Source organism: Dipodomys spectabilis, unplaced genomic scaffold (assembly GCF_019054845.1).
Source record: "Dipodomys spectabilis isolate Male_0828 unplaced genomic scaffold, ASM1905484v1 ptg000002l, whole genome shotgun sequence".
NCBI classification, from domain to species: Eukaryota; Metazoa; Chordata; class Mammalia; order Rodentia; family Heteromyidae; genus Dipodomys; species Dipodomys spectabilis.
Genome location: NW_024870679.1, coordinates 28626114 through 28639510, shown reverse-complemented (window position 1 = coordinate 28639510; position 13397 = coordinate 28626114). Strand labels below are relative to the sequence as shown.

The following is a 13397-nucleotide window of genomic DNA, read 5'->3' as shown; positions in this document are numbered from 1 at the left end:
TCTAGATTGGATAAATGAATAAAAACTTGGGATTCTCGGCTATTTTTAGCTTGGCTTATCTCCCTCAACATGATCTCTGGTTTTGTCTATGAGTTAATTTCATTTTTCTTTATGCCTATGTAATATCCACAGTATATATGCACCATATTTTGGTACATATTGGTGCACCATTGGTCAGTTGGCTCATTATACATCTTTGCATTTATAAACAGAGCTACAATAAGAATGTGCATACAAGTATCTTTCTTGCATATTGATTTACACTCCTTTAGATATAATAAGGCAGGACTACTTTCAGTTTTTTAAAGAACCTCCATACTGATTTCAATAATGGTTTTACTAGTTCACATTTCCATAAAAGAATGTTTGAAGGTTCCTTTTCCCCTTTCCCCTCTCAGCATTTATTGTTGTTGTTTTTCCATCTGAGTGATTACCATTCCTATTAGTATGAGACGAAATCTTAGTGTAGTTTTCACTTGTATTTACTTTATGGCTAAGGATATTGAACATTTCTTTATGTTAGCCATTTGTATGAAATGTTCGATCAATCTTATATATTCTAATTTCCTTTTTATATATCCTATTTCCTTTTTGTTTGCATTGAGTTAGTTTTATTGGGTTCTTTCCCCCTACATTCCTTTTACAGAGTTACACTTTCCATATTTTCAAATAACATATATTTAAATATGCTCTGGTACATACAATTTCAGATTCTATGTACAATTCTAATTCCTCCTTCTGAATTAGATGATTAGTACTTTTTTCACTTCTTTCCCATCTTTATCCCTTCCTGTGTTTTGTTGAAATAATCAAATCTTTAATTCTTTTTTGAGGGTTTCATATTTTGAGCTCCAAGACTATTTTGGATGTTAGGCCTTTGTCTGATGTATAGCTAGTAAAAATATTCTCTCATTCTGTGAGCTTTCTATTTAGCCTATTAGCTGTGACCTTTTCTGTGCAGAAACTTGTAAGTGTGATGTAATCTCAATTATCAATTCTTTCACTGATTTGTTGTGTTTCTGGATTTATATTTAGAAGTTTTGACCAGGAGCCCTAGTGTTTCCCCTACACCTTCTTGCAAAAGCTTCATGGTTTCTGGTCTTACACTGAGGTCTTTGATCCATTTTAAATTAATGCTGGTGCAAGGTAATATATGGGGATCTCTTTTCAGTTTCTGCACATGGATCGCCAGTTTTACCAGTTGTTTTTGTTTTCTTAAGAATATTTGTAAGAGGGCTAGGAAGGTGGCTCAGTGGTAGAGCGCTTGCCTGCCTGAGGCTCTGGATTCGATTCCTCAGCACCACATAAGTAAAAAGAAAAAAGCGGGAAGTGGTGCTGTGGCTCAAGTGGTAGAGCGCTAGCCTTGAGCTGAAGAGCTGAGGGACAGCACACAGGCCCAGAGTTCAGGCTCCACAACTGGACCAAAAAAAAAAAAAAGAATATTCGTAAGATTTACTTTTGACAAATTGCATCAAGTATCAGAATCGTATTATCAACCATTTTTAGATATATCCATGAGCATTCCAGTCAAATTGTTTCTCATTAAAAAAATTGTTGCTCATCATCCTTTTTTAGATTCTTTTATTTTTGTATGTGGTGATATTGTTGCTATTGAATAGATCTTCATGTATTTCGTTCAAAAAGATTCTGTGGGATAAAATATCTTGGTAACTTCTTTTTCTACAAATGTCAACTGAATCTTCACACATTAAAGCTAATTTAAGTATAAAATCCTGGGATGAAAATCATGTTTCATAAAACCATTGAAGACAGTTTTCTGGTAAAGAGAGAGATGCCGAAGTGTCAGTTTATATTAAGTAAAAGCTTCTTCTCCCATGCTGTCCAAACCAGTAGCCATTTATATGAAATGCATAGTAGATTGAGGATATGCGTTTTTAAAATTTGTTAAATTTTAATAAATTTAGTCTAAAACTTAAATAGACATACATGACTAGTGATTATTGTATTAGCACAATTGTACAATCACAGTTATAGCTAGTTATCTCTTTAATCATTATTGATTCTCAGTATTGACTTTCATTCTCCAAGAGTAATTACTTCTTTCATATAATTCAACACTTTGTCATTATTACTTTTTTCCTAAAAGTTTCTTATTTCAATTTTAAGTCACTATTCAATTCTTAGCTACTTCGTGCATTTATCAAGTTTATAGTAATTGTGTCTTTTATTTCCAATGATTTTGACCATCTATTTTTTTATTAAGCCATTTTTATTATAGACATTTTGAATTTCAATGAGTATAAAAAAATAAGTGTGCAGGGCTGGGATGTAGCTCAGTGGCAAAGCGCTTGCCTAGCAAGTGCAACGTCCTGGGTTCGATCCCCAGTACCAAAAAAAAAAGAAAAGACAAAAAAATACAGTTAAAAAAAAACCCAAACAACAAAAAATAAGTGTGCAGGTGGGTCTGGGTTTTGCGCCTCTGCACCATGCGGCCTGGCCCCCACCATGGAGTTTCGAGTCTAGATTGTGGATTCGGCCTGTCTGAATCACTTCACATGAGTCAGTAACATGATCACCATAATTGCTAAAATCTACACCTTCCGAATCCGCCCAGCTAAACTGAACTTCCTCCTCTCAGACAAGCTGGCCTGTGGAGGGGTGAGCATGTGGTGTGAGCTAGAGCAGGAGAACTTTCTCAGCGAATTTCAAATGGAAGATGTCTCTGCAAGAGATTTATTTAAAACTAATATCGGAAAACTTATCTCTAGCCTTGAAGACTGTACAGAATGCTAGAACCTTGAAAATCAAGTTAGCCGAAAAATACTTTCCCTGCCTTATTGCCTCTGTAGAGCTGTTCCCTGTGTCAAGCAGCAATCGAATTGTGACACATTTCATCCACATAAACATTATTCTTAGAAACTTGTGGAATGACCTACAGGAACCTTTAGTTCTGACTCTGATGTTAGTATTTGTTTACCAGTTTTGAAGACTATGAAGAATATTTTGGAAAAAATGAAGAAGTATCAGCAATTACTTTGTTATTGAAGCAAACCTAAATGGAGAATTGAACTTGAAGATAGAAACTGGATTAGTATGTGTTACCACTCATCTTAAGGGTCTTGGAAACCCTCCATTAGCCTCTGAGACCTGTAGAAACAGAAGTTCCAAGGAGCTGACTGAGATGCACATAAACATCAAGAAGCTCCTACAGTTTCTCACAGGACAGCAAGTGAACCCTACGAAAGCCGTATGCAATCTTGTGTAGAACAGGACTGTTTACTTTGATTTGGTTCATGAAGATGTCTCCCTGCAGTATTTCATCTCAGCCTTGTCCTAACAGATTTGGGAAGGCAAAGACACCTGTTGTGGCAGTAAAGTTGGTGCCCTGATGCATCCTGATGGTTGTCTGGTCTCACAGCACCACAGAGCCTTGTACCCTGCTTCTTTCTCCATCTATAATAGTTTAAGAAAAAGTTAGGGAAACAATTGGGTAAACCTGTTACTTCATATCATTCATGTCTGGGTTCTGTTTTGGGTTTAATCCGCTTTTAAGACATTAAGAAGAACTCTGGAATTCTTTTTCTTTTGTTTTTGTTTTTCTTTTGTTTCTGTGGCACTGAGTGTTGAAATCAGGGCCTGTGCATGCTACCACTGAGCTGCTTTCCCAGAAATCCGGACTTTAGATAGCAAGTTCTTACTGAAAATGTAAAAATCCTCACTTGTGAATTGGTATTCCAGTCAGAGTTTGCAAGGCAGTACTTGGTACTTCCCCAGGCTCAGCCTCCAGCTCAGCGCTTGGTGCCTGACAGCTCTCAGCTGTGAGCATGCACACCTCCCCTTGCTCCCATTTCTAGGAGCTTGGTGACAGGAAGAGTGGCCCCTACCTCTGATAGCAACTTTGAACACCAGAGCCCTGGGAGGTGAGGGCTGAAGAATCTGGAGCTTCTGTTTGATTTGCCAGACACAAGTGCCTACTGAGCCCACCAGCTGTGTGGGAGCTCATCCTGCTGCTCCTCCTACAGTCTTCCTGGTTATAAGTCCAGGTTACAAGTCTTCAGAGCCAGGATGGAGCCCAGGCCTTGCACCTGCTTGGCAAACCCTACTTTCTCAGTCCCTTCAGGTATCATTTCGTGCATTTCTTCCTTCCACTGCCATTCTGGAAAATAAGCATCTGTACTTGGAAATAACTTCAGAGTTCACAGTGCTGAGACCAACTTCAGTACCAGCTGATAGGCGCTCACTCTCCTTGTCCTATCAGGCTTCTATGTATTCTGTGCAGGTGACACCATAAGAAGCATGTTAGAAGCCGGGCGCTGGTGGCTCACGCCCGTAATCCTAGCTACTCAGGAGGCTGAGATCTGAGAATCGCGGTTCAAAGCCAGCCCGGCTAGGAGAGACCGTGAGACTCCTATCTCCAATAAAAAACACCAGAAAACCGGAAGTGGCGCTGTAGCTCAAGTGGTAGAGCGCTCGCCTTGAGCTGAAGAGCTGAGGGACAGCGCCCAGGCCCAGAGTTCAAGCCCCACGACCGACAAAAAAAAAAAAAAAAAAAAAAAAAAGAAGCATGTTAGTGTCACACTAAAAGTCAAAACTAAGTTCCTTAGGAAAAGGTAAATGGAAGGTCAACAAAATGAACATTTTTTACTTTTTTATAGTATTTGGGAAAAGCAATGTCTTTGATTTTTGATGCTTAATGATGTTTGAGAAAATATGTGTGCATATATTGACACATGAAGATACATACACATTTCTGTTTCTTCTATTAACTTCTGCTTACTTAGTTGGTACTTCTGTTTGTTGAGTCAATGACTCTTTCAAGCTGTAGTTCCCACCAATGTTTAGCAATTCATGGATGTTTGCTTATATTTGTATATGAGGATCTTGATTGAAAAGTATTGATAGTGACATCTTATTTACTTAGCACAAATGAGAATCCCTATTGAACTAGCAGCAAATATAAACTCCAATAACAGCAGCCTTTGTTCCAGGGATTAGGCAAAGAAAGATAGATAGATAAGTAGAAAAACATCTCTTAAAGGAGAATTGAAAGGCTCATCTACTATAGCAGAAGATCTGAACTCATCAGGTGATTCAATTCTCAAAATCCCAGTTTTATAAAGCCACAATTACAGTCAATTCTAAAACTATACATTGGGACATCACACACACACACACACACACACACACACACACACACACACACACACACACACACACACACACACACACACACACTACCCAACAACTAAGTCTATCTACTCTCAGTCTTCACTACTTCTGATCTTGTACTTAAAGTCTTTTTATTAGTGTGTTTTCTTTTTGCTTCATTTTGTTCTCTTCAGCAAAATCCACTTCCTTTATCAGCTTTTCCACCTTTATGGTTTATAGATTCCAGAATCCTGCTAAGTTCTTTTTTACTGGATAAATTTAGTAGTGGTATATTTTCTCCATGTTCTGGGACCTTATTATTGTAATATGTCTAGTAGTGTTCTTTGTCTTAAAAATATATTTTGATTGGTTTCCATCTAATTTCATCAGTTTTCTATGGTTAAGAATTACATTGTGTTAGGTATTTAAAGAGGCTGCAGAGTAAGAACAACACCATGCATGTGGTTTATTCCGCAGACTAGCTGGCCCCTGGCCAGCACTCCAAGAGGCTGGGAAAAGGAAAGTCTGGCTGTTAGTACAGGCCTAGGGGCGGGAGAAGGCGTGGCCAGGTAAAGGGAGGTGGGACCAGGTAAGAGGAGGTGGGACCAGGTGGAGAAAAGTGTGGCCACATGGGATCTGGATGTGATCTCAGCAGGATACAGATGTGGCCCCTTTCAGGTGTGCCAGTTGCCTAGGTAATGCAGATACTGGTCAGAGACTTGGCCTAGAGGAAGGAGGAGTCTGCCAGCCGTCCAGGAGCCGACCTTGCACATTGTACATGATATTTTCTTGTTGTAAGCATACTATAAGTAGAATTCTTCATTTGAACTATTTTGATTGGGTTTATATTATTATTATTATTATTATCATTATTATTATTATTATTATCTCAGTATTTGGCCTATCTTGTTTTTTCAAATGTCTTTTATTTTCTTACTTTCAGATTAAGTGACTTTGTAGTTCAATTTTTCTATTGGGCATCTTCTTATTTTTTCACATTAAAACAACTCATAATGATGACTATGGGTTTACAGTGTGTATTCACGACTTATTACAGGTAGTTTTTTACCTATTAATAGTCTTAACCTTTATAATACTTTAACCTCATTTATTCTTATGGTTTATTGGCATCTTAATTCTCAATAGTTACTAAATTCCCAGATACAAATATTATTTTGATGCCATCTGTTTTTCTTAATTTATTGATATATTTATTGTTTTATAGCTCTGAATTTCTTCCTCCATTTTTGTGTTTTACTCTGTGATCATATTTCTCCTGCCTGAAAAACTTTCTCTAATGTAGCCCTACTGACAACAATTATTTGGATTTAGAATTTTCTGGATACTTTTAATTTACTTTATTTTTGATGCCTGTTTTCCCTTAGTATAAAATGCTCAGTTGACAGTTATGTTCAGTACTTCTAAATAGAATTCCAATGTCTTTTTGCTTATATAATTTAACCTGAGAAATTGTTGTAAGGTGAATTATTCCAGAAGCCACATTTTGTTTTTTTTCTTTTTTTTTTAATTTTTATTTTTTATTGTGAAAATACTGTACAGAGGGGTTACAGTTACATTGGCAAGATAATGAGTACATTTCTTATCAAGCATTGTAGCCTCCTCCTTTGTTTCCCCTTCCCATCCCTTCCCATCCTCCCCCTCCACCCAATCTTCCCCGCTACCCTCCCCCCCACCAAAGTTGTAAAGTTCATTTTTCAACATAACGACTTGTACATCTCATTGTTGCAATGGGTCCACTGTATCCCTATTTAAACGATTCGTTTTTCCCCTTCCCCTCCACAAGTTATACGGACATCAAATACAGTGAAAGCAGTGGTTATACTGTGGGGGAGGGACATACAAAGCAACAAAGAAATAATCTTATAAATGTGTTAGAAACAATCGCATGAAAGAAAAAAAAACATTCGAATACATATCTTAGGGTTCATTTCCCTAACATCACCTTATCTGACCTTTTCTGCTTGACTCAGACATATACTAGATATTTGGAGGATGGAATTTTGGAGTCTTTTTTTTTTTTGCCAGTAATGGGGCTTGAACTCAGGCTCTGGACACTGTCCCGAAGCTTCTTTTGCTTAAAGGCTAGCACTCTGTTACTTGAGCCATCGCACCACTTTGCCTTTTTCTCTATATGTGGTACTAAGGAATCAAACCCAGGACTTCATGAATGCTAGGCAAGCACTCTACCACCAAGCCACATTCCCAGCCCCGAATTTTGGAGTCTTTAATCACAGTTATCAGGTTGCAGACAGCCAGTTGTTACAAAGGTCTGCAGCCCCCCAGTACACATAACACTTTTAGGAAACAAGCCAGAAAGGAAAGAAAGAACAAAAATAATAACAACAAACCAATTCAGCTCTGATGGAGAACTGAACTGAGACGCCATGATGACCGGAGATGAGCCAGGAGCCAGGACACAGAACACAATCATTCAGACACATGTGGCATGGTGTCAAGGTGCCTGTGCTGTTCCATGCCTAAACAGGGTCTGCGCAGGGAGCAGGGTGACTGGACATTTCCAGTCCCAGGCACTGGACTGACAGGCTTAGCAACCTATCAGCCAAGTGCCCGCCTGGGTCTCCAGAGGTCCAGGTATGCCTATCATCTGAGGAGGTTGGGGGTGTCACCCTCCCCCACCAGGAAAACAAGATAACATCTGCATTTCTCTGAAGTGGAGCCCACCTAACTCACCTGGAGCTAGGCATCTGCATTTCAAAGGATGGCTTGTCTCTTCCCCAGGCCTTGGAGCTGGGTGGACAGCACTGACTAGACACCAGGATGGCTGTGAATTATTAACGCTCACCCACCTTACTTCGAAATCAGCTATAATCTTATTCATGCTTCTTTTGAAAGTAATGAATACATTTGCCTACCCTGAACACCTTTAAGGTTTATCCCACATATTACTTTTTTTTCATTTTCATTTTAATTTTTTGTGAACATACTGTACAGAGGGGTTACAATTACATGGGCAAGATAATGAGTACATTTCTTATCAAGCATTGCAGCCTCCTCCTTTGTTTACCCTTCACATCCCTTCCCAGGCTCCCCCCCCCCCACCCAACCCCCCTCCCCCTCCACACCAAAGTTGTAAAGTTCGTTTTTGACATGACAACTTTTACTTCTCATAGTTGCATCGGGTCCACCTGTATCCTTAAACGACTTGTTTTTCCCTATCTCCTCCAAAAATTATACCGACATCAAATATAGTGAAAGCAGGGGTTATACTGTGGGGGAGGGACATACAAAGCTACAAAGAAATAATCTTATAAATGAGTTAGAAACAAATGCATGAAAGAAAAAAACATTTAAATACATATCTAAGTGTTCATTTTCCTAACATCACATTATCTGACCTTTCCTGCTTGACTCATACATATACTAGATATTGCAAATAAGGGAAACCATGGGAACATATTACTTTTTTTTAAAAACAAATAAATATTTTTCCATGCTATATATTGGTACCCTTAAAATAGACATTTGGTTTACAATAGTTTGATTTTGCGAATTGATACTTTTCAGTTTGGAAATGTTTTTGCCATTATCTCTTCAAATATTACTTCTTTCCAATTCTATGTTTCCTTTTTGATTATCAGCTCCATATACAGTATAAAATTTCACTTACACTCTATTCTCTCTCCCAGCTTCCAGTCTCTGTATTTCTACTTGCCTCTTTTTGGTTGACTGAATTCAGATTCACTAATCTTGTCCCTAAGTGGGTACAGTTTGTGTTATTGTATCAATTTCATTTTCATTTCAAGATACAACACTTTTTTTAATTTCCAGAACATTCTTGGAAGTCTTTTGTACAGATTCTGTGATGACTTTGTATTGTATCAGTTAAGTTAGGTTGAACTCTATTCCTTAGAATTCTCTTCACTCTATGTGTCCAGGTGAATTGGCCATAAAAGTCATTCTATGTGTAATTTTGAAGACAGAAGGGAGACAACAGCCATATTAATTTGTACTTGCAATGCTGTAGCAGATACACTGTCAACGATCTTTTTGGTTCATCCTGGGATTTTGTAGCATCCAGGCTCTCCCTTACTTTTCTTTCTCCTACTCTTGAGATCTCAACCAAATCTGTGCCAACTATATGGCAAAGTATAATGCCAAATAGAAACTCCTTTGCATACAGAAAATTTCACTGAAATTACAGACAGTGAGAAACTGGAATAGGCATTAGGTCAGCATCACATGTTCTAGGACATAGTCCTGAATTTTATCTTCCCTTTTTCTATAATATTTTTGTTCTGTCTTTGCTTGTTCATAGTAATGAGGTTCTTTTAAAGTCTTTGTCTTGCCTGGGTTTTGTTCTGCAGGGGTTTGGATGCAGGGCTTCGTGCTTGCTAAGTTTATGCTTTATCACGTGAGCCATGCTCCCAGCACTTAGTCTTTGCTTTAATGTTAATATCACCTATAGATGTGTTTCTATCATCTGTTTTTTTCCTTCTTGCTTTGAATACATAATCTTGTCTCTTTCTGTTCCTAAAATGAATTTAATAAGCACTGAACACTGTGTTTAATATTAAAGAGGTCCAGATGTTGTGATCTTGTGTTAGAAAAGAATTGCCTTTATTCTGCTAGGCAGATACAATAAGAGCTTAATTCATTTCTAAGTAAGCTGATTTTAGACTAGCTGAGAGATTTGTTTAAAACTTAGTCTTTAACTGATTTTGTTTCTCTCCAGTCCAGAGTATCATATTGCTTGCAATTAGGAGATTGTTTCATTCACTAGATCCAAACACCTTAGTGGGTCTTTGCCTTCTTACCACTAGGAAAATATAAAAATTTCCACAAGACTTCCTAGAGTTTAGATATATTTTATCTCTTTTACACACTTCAGAATTTGGTTTGAAGGGTGAATTAGTGGTGTCTTTGGGCTCCTTAAATCTAATTTTGTTATTCCATTCTAATTAAGTTACCAAAACATTTATTGGTTTCTCTGCTTCTGGGAGTGTGGCCCTCTTTTTAGTGAATGCCCAATTTTCCAGTCTACTTATGCTCAATTTCTGCATGAATTTTTATGGAAAATCCAACTAAATACCATAACTGTACTTTTCCAAGAGCCCCCTTTTCCCATTATTTTACCCTCAAGTTGTTATTTCCACCGCTATTTATTATATATCATTAAGTTGATAATTATTGTGCTTCTCATCAGCAGGTAAATTGGGCAGATAAAATCTGCTTTAATCTTCATGTAACAAATAAGCCTGTTAGTCTATTCTTATAACTACCTTCCCCAAATTCCTAGCAATATACTGCCTTGCTGTTAAGATGACCAGTGTCTAGTCTTGCCATGGCATTTATAATGATTTGTTAGTCAATCCTTTCAGTAGCAACTTGAGAGGGTATTTAGGTGGAAATTCTGCAAGCTATCTTGATCTAGAGACCCCATAGCATTTTGGACTTTGTGCTCTATATTAAAATATCTGATGAAATATCTGTCTCTACTAATAATATCTTGTAAATTGCTTAAAGGTAAAGACTACATGTCTATACTTCAAATATAATAACACGATAAATGTAGATAATTATTTTTTGTTTCTAACTCTAAAATGAAAACATGAATTTCATATTCAATGGTTTTACTTCTATCTCTCTTTCCCTCTGTATTATAGTTCATTTTGGGGGAGGTGGACAATTGTAAGTCTTGCTAGCTCAGGCTAGCCCAAATTTGTTATGTCAAAGCCAAGGCTGGTCTTGAATTTGTCCTCCATCTTGACTCCCTACTGCTAAACTCTCTAGTTATTACTGGGTTTACAGACATGTGACTCCCACCATGACCAGTGTAATTGAGACTTCTCATAGGATGAATACTATTGCTTTTAGCAATCCAAAATATTGTATGCAACATTAAAGAAATAGGGAAAAAACTATTTTCTTTCATTATAGAACCTGATATATTCTTTTTTTTTTTTAATTTAATTTTATTTTATTTGAGAACATACTGTACAGAGGGGTTACAATTACATGGGCAGGAAAATGCATACATTTCTTACCAAGCATTGCAGCCTCCTCCTTTGTTTACCCTTCGCCTCCCTTCCCAGCCTCCCCCTTCCCCCTCACCCAATCATACCCTCCCTCCCCCCCCCCCAACACCGACATTGTAAAGCTGGTTTTGACATGACATTTTGTACTTCTCATTGTTGCAACAGGTCCACCTGAATCCTTAAACGACTTGTTTGTCCCCGTCTCCTCCACATGTTATACTGACATCAAATATAGTGAAAGCGGGGGTTACACTGTGGGGGAGGGACATACAAAGCAACAAAGAGATAATATTATAAATGCGTTAGAAACACATGCATGAAAGAAACAAAAACATTAAAATACATATTTGAGGAGAACCTGATATATTCTATGCTTTTATCAAAACTTAATAAAACAATTTTCTCCAACTACTGGAATTTCTCAAAGAATTCCCTACAAATGAAGGACTTTAATCATCTGGTTCCTCTAGCTTTCATAGTAGTTCAAGAAGCATATATATATATATATATATATACACACACACACACACACACACACACATACACACGCATATATATGTAGATGTGTGTGTGTAGTTTGTGTAATATATTTCATTTCTCTCCTAACACTTTATATTTCTCTTTAGAAAAGAAAAGGAAAACATCACATAAAAAGACAAATTGAGAAGCACATAAAAAGCCATACTTTTCAAATATTATATCCCCATTTCTACATAATATACTCTCATTATGAAATCATCAGTGCATTTTTTATTCATAAACAAGGCACTGAAAAGAAAATGAGTAGCAATGTAAGTGGCTTTCTGGAAGTGACATCTATTCCTATTTCTGAGAAAAGTTAGCTCTCTGAAATGTTAATTGATCAAAATGAGGAGTCTAAACTTTAGCTACACAGAGGAGTCAGGGAGCATTTCCCATAGGCTTGCAGCTTGTTGTGAAGGCACCTATGAAGACTGGCTTTGAATTTAAACTAAAAAGTAAATAAAAATAGATCAAAGTACCAGACTGTGAACTTGAAGAACTTTGACAAGGAATCCTATACTTCTGTTCTTTTGCAATTCAAAAAGAAACGTAAATCTACTAGGAAATTCAATTGCCATAATTCCTTGACCCTAGAAAAGAATTCCAAAGACGTCAGCTTCCTTTCTTCCCTAACATAGAAATGTATTAGGATATAGGTCATTCCAGAAGCCAAAGAACAAATGTATTCTTGCTCTGGCAGTATTCCAACTCTGTGGAGAGAATCTTAATCTAATACCTTTCTTACAGCTGGTTCAAGAAGAAACATCATAATCCACAAACTTCCCAACCCCCTTTAAGCCACATATTCTGGACTACTTTGATTTGGGCATCCAAATATTTCATTTTTTCATATACTTTCATTATTATTTATCTAATTGGTTTGCAAGGATTAAGACAATTTAGTTGAGGTTTCTCCAAACACCAAATTTGTACCAAAGGCTTCAAATAAACACATCTCGCAAGCAGGTAGAATACTGAAGGTCTTAAATAAAGAATCTGACAGTCAAGTTCCAACCTCAAAAGCAAAATAATGTCAACTTTACTATACTCCAGAGCTTTCAAATAGAGCTTCCTGACCTTTCTTGACTTTCATTGTCTTCTGAATTCACTACCATTATACTCTGAAATATAAACTTTGTGGAATGAAGATTCATCTTCTTTCTTCCTTTGTAACTTTCTCTGTGGTGATACAAACTGCCCGTTTTCTAGCACTTACCCTGACTATGTAGCTCACAAGACTCACAAGTTGTTTAGGAGACAAACAACTTTCATTCCTATACCTGTTCACCATTCAGTGAGCTCTAGAATCAAAATGGAGCAATTTATAGAAGACAGTAAAAAAAAAAAAAAAAAAAAAAACCCTAGAAGTCTGTAGTTAGAGCTTTATGTGAGTATTTTTGTGTTTTGTTGTTTTGCTAAAAGCTGAGTTACAGCATCTCCCAAATATCCATGCATGAAACTCATTAATAATCTTCTTCACTGAACAACTGAAGATTGATCCTTTAATTTGGAGTGGCCTGAACACTAATGAGTCATGTCATTATTCTGGAATCCTTTCAGTTGCTTTTTATTTTTTCTCATTGACTTAGCGAGGTAGAAATTAAGAACAATTCTTATCAGCTTTTATATTACCTCATGCATATGCTTATGGTTGCAAATTGAGCCATCCTAAATATTTATTTGTCTATAAATGCCATTGAGCCAATACTTCACTTTAGACTTCTCTCATCATTTTTTTCCAAATGCAAA

The 13397-nt window shown here is 37.0% G+C and overlaps 1 protein-coding gene and 1 pseudogene across 1 annotated transcript in view; both read left to right on the top strand.

Moving 5' to 3' along the window:
• St6galnac3 (ST6 N-acetylgalactosaminide alpha-2,6-sialyltransferase 3) overlaps nucleotides 1-13397 on the top strand; it is a 534011-nt gene that overhangs the window by 409184 nt on the left and 111430 nt on the right. The window lies entirely within an intron of this gene.
• On the top strand, nucleotides 2467-3298 carry LOC122112733 (annotated as a pseudogene).